Below are 4288 nucleotides of genomic sequence, written 5' to 3' on the forward strand. Positions count from 1 at the left end.
CCAGAAACCTTCCAGAATCCAGACAGAACCTGCAGGTATTGATCTTTGAGAAAAGGTGGCTGAACAAGTATTAACTGTAAACTTTGGAATCAAAGTTTAAATCCCCACATCAGCTGTTTAAGAATCTGGAATCAGCTTTTCCGCGCTACCTGCTGAGGGCTCCAAACGGCGTTGTTCTGGATTCCCGTCATAACTTAAAGGGAAACTTTCACAATGTCTGGAGCCCTTGATGTTCTGCAAATGAAGGAGGAGGATGTCCTTAAGTTCCTGGCAGCAGGAACCCATTTAGTGGCACCAACCTTGAGTTCCAGATGGAGCGGTATATCTATAAAAGGAAAAGTGATGGCGTCTACATCATAAAGCTGAAGAGGACCTGGGAGAAGTTTCTCCTGGCAGCTTGTGCCATTGTTGCCATTGAAAACCCTGCTGATGTCAGTGTCATATCCTCCAGGAATACTGGCCAGAGGGCCGTGCTGAAGTTTGCTGCTGCCATTGGAGCTACTCCAATTGCTGGCCGCTTCACTTCTGGAACCTTCACCAACCAGATCCAGGCAGCCTTCCGGGAGCCATGGCTGCTTGTGGTTACTGACCCAAGGGCTGACCACCAGCCTCTCACGGAGGCATCTTATGTTAACCTACCTACCATTGCTCTGGGTAAGACAGATTCTCCTCTGTGCTATGTGGACATTACCATCCCATGCAACAACAAGGGAGCTCACTCAGTGGGTTTGATGTGGTGGATGCTGGCTTGGGAAGTGTTGCACATGCGTGGCACCATTTCCCGTGAACACCCGTGGGAGGTCGTGCCTGATCTCTACTTCTACAGAGATCCTGAAGAGATTGAAAAAGAAGAGCAGGCTGCTGCTGAAAAGGCTGTGACCAAGGAGGAATTTCAGGGCGAATGGACTGCTCCAGCTCCTGAGTTCGCTGCTACTCAGCCTGAGGTTGCCGACTGGTCTGAAGGCGTGCAGGTGCCCTCTGTGCCTATCCAGCAGTTCCCTACTGAAGACTGGAGCACCCAGCCTGCCACGGAAGACTGGTCTGCAGCTCCCACTGCTCAGGCCACTGAATGGGTGGGAGCAACCACTGAATGGTCTTAAGCTGTTCTTGTGTGGGCTCTTAAACAACATATAAGATTCATGGAAAATAAACATCGAGTTAAAAAAAAAAAAATCTGGAATCGACCAAGTGCAGTGGCTCATGCCTGTAATCCTAACACTTTAGGAGGCTAAGGAGGGAGGATCACTTGAGGTCAGGAGTTCGAGGTTCAAGACCAGCCTGGCCAACATGGTGAAACCCCATCTATACTAAAAATACAAAAATTAACTGGATGAGTGGCAGGTGCCTATAATCCCTGCCACTCAGGAAGCTGAGGCAGGAGAATCTCTTGAACTCTGGAAACGGAGGTTGCAGTGAGCCAAGATCATACCATTGCACTCCAGCCTGGGCAACAGAGAGAGAGTCTGGCTCAAAAAAAAAAAAAAAATCTGTAACAGCAAAAACACCTCCCTGAAAAGGCAGTGTCCATGGAGCTATGCAGGACAAGGCTTCAACAGTGACATCAAGTGGCGACAAGGACTCATGGCAATAGAACCCTAATCCCATGTCAAGGTTCTTCCTAGAACTTCCCCAAGCCTATCCACGTGTGGAGGAGTCTACAGTTGGGGATGGGAAACGGATCACTGAAAATGAATCTGTGGACAGACAGGCCTTTGTCTATCCCAGAGTACAATTGCAGGGCAGGGCAGAAAGGTAGCAGTTGTAGGTGTGTGTGTGTGTGTGTGTGTGTGTGTGTGTCTATGACTGCACAGCCCTTCATCCATCTTTCTCAAGGGAAATGGAAATGAAGATAATATATTTATTTATTATTATGAATACACAGGCAGCTGTATATTTATTTTTATTTATTTATTTCCTTTTTATTTTTTGAGACAGTCTCACTCTGTCGCTAGGCTGGCGTGCAATGGCATGAACTTTCCTCACTGCAACCTCTGCCTCCCAGGTTCAAACAATTCTCCTCCCTCAGCCTCCTGAGTAGCTGGGACTACAGGTGCACACCAGCACGCCCAGATAATTTTTGTGTTTTTAGTGGAGATGGGGTTTTACCATGTTGGCCAGGCTGGTCTCAAACTCCTGACCTCAGGTGATCCCCCTGCCTCGGCCTTCCAAAGTGCTGGGATTACAGGCGCGAGACTCTGCACCCAGCACAGCTGTGTATTTATAATAATTTATTATATATTAAGGCATAGCAACAGAAGATTCAATTTTTGTGCAAGCAACTTGAAACTTCATGTAACAAAGTGTTTCTAATATTATAATGATCTTGACAAAAGCTCTTGATTCTTTAGGGAAAAACAGAGCAGCAGGTTGCTGGGGAAAGTTGCTAATAGTTGTCTGCAACTAATAGTTGTCTGTAAGACCACATATGGTATACTGGAAAAGTGGCCAGAATTATTCACATTTCCTTATATTAATGCCCTTAGCAGAATGACTTTGCAGGTCTTTTCTTTAACGGGTAGAGATTCTTTCCTTACTTTGAATCTGAGCTGATCTGGTGACTTGCTTTGGCTGTTAGAATGAGACATAAGTGATGTTCTATTACTTCCTAGCTTCAGATTCAAGAAGTCTTGCATGCCTCTGCCTGCTTTCTTGGACTTTTGCAACCTCCATATGAATAGGCCAGGCTACTCGCCTGGAAGACCAGAGATCACTTGGACCAGAATCGGGCGGTCAGTAATTGATCCCAGCCAAAGTCCAAAACATGTGAAAGAGACTATGCAAGCTCAGCGAAATCAAACCTCATCAAACCTTCAGTTAACCCCCAGCTGACTGCAGCAGGTATACAACCATACCCGAGGCTACTCTAGATCTGATCTGCCAACCCCACACTGACTCAATGACTAATTAGCAAAATAAATGTTCAGGCCGGGTGCAGTGGCTTACGTCTATCATCCTAGCATTTTGGGAGGCTGAGGCGGGTGGATCACCTGAGGTCAGGAGTTCAAGATCAGCCTGACCAACATAGTGAAACTCCATCTCTACTAAAGATACAAAAATTAGCCAGGCACGGTGGCACACACCTGTAGTCCCAGCTACTCAGGAAGCTGAGACAGGAGAATCTCTTGAACCCAGGAGACGGAGGCTGCAGTGAGCCAAGATCGTGCCACTGCACTCCAGCCTGGGCAAGACAGAGAGAAACTCCATCTCAAAAAACAACAAAACAAAACAAAAACAAAGCAAAATAAATGTTCATTGCTTTAAACAAAAAAAGTGACACATGCCCTCTTATAAGGAAATCCTCAGAAGAGAAAATATTTAAATTATCTTGGGTGTGGTGGCTCGTATCAGTAATCCCAACATTTCGGGAGGCCAAGGCTAGAGGATCGCTTGAGCCCAGGAGTTCCAGACCAGCTTGGGCAACATGGTGAGGGTGAGTCCTTTTTTTTCTTTATTTGAGACAGAGTCTTGCTCTATCCCCCAGGCTGGCATTCAGTGGTGTGGTCTCAGCTCACTGCAACCTCCGTCTCTCAGGTTCAAACGATTCTCCTTCCTCAGCCTGCAAGTAGCTGGAATTACAGGTGTCTGCCACCACACCTTGTTAATATTTTTGTATTTTCAATAGAGACGGGGTTTTGCTATGTTGGCTAGGTTGATCTCCAGCTCCTTACCCCAAAGTGTTGGGATTACAGGCGTGAGCCACCATGCTCAGCCAAGACTCTGTCTTTTTAAAAAGCAGGATCAATTAGCTGATGGATTCTGCTTCCCGCCACTCAGAAGGCTGAAGTGAAAGGATCACCTGAGCCCAGGAGTCAAGGCTGCAGTGAGCCATGTTCAAGCTGCTGCACTCCAGCCTGGGTGATAGAGCAAGACCCTGTCTCAAAAAATAAAATAAAATAAGTAAATAAATTTTCTTCATTTCCAGATTTTTCTGTGCTTTCCAGATGAGTAAGAATCTCCTCTTTCCCTCTACCTGGATATGATGACTCATTCGTTTAATCATTCATTACATAGTTTTTTTTTTTTTTTTTTGAGACAGAATCTCACTCTGTCACCCAGGCTGGAGTATAGGGGCGCAATCTTGGCTCACTGCAACCTCTGCCTCCTGGATTCAAGTGATTCTCATGCCTCAGCCTCCTGATTAGCTGGGATTACAGGCATGTGCCACAACGCCAGGCTCATTTTTGTACTTTTTAGCAGAGACAGGATTTTGCCATGTTGCCGAGGCTGGTCTCGAACCCCTGGCCTCAACTGATCCACCCGCCTCGGCCTCCCAAAGTGCTGGCATTAC

The 4288-nt window shown here is 46.5% G+C and overlaps 1 pseudogene; it reads left to right on the plus strand.

Annotated features, from left to right (window-relative positions):
* Positions 1-213: 213 nt before the first annotated feature.
* LOC105733787 (small ribosomal subunit protein uS2-like) lies at positions 214-1100 on the plus strand (annotated as a pseudogene).
* The last annotated feature ends 3188 nt before the right edge of the window (positions 1101-4288 follow it).

This window comes from Aotus nancymaae, unplaced genomic scaffold (genome assembly GCF_030222135.1).
Source record: "Aotus nancymaae isolate 86718 unplaced genomic scaffold, 86718_ANA_hifiasm-v0.15.2.pri h1tg000059l, whole genome shotgun sequence".
NCBI classification, from domain to species: domain Eukaryota; kingdom Metazoa; phylum Chordata; class Mammalia; order Primates; family Aotidae; genus Aotus; species Aotus nancymaae.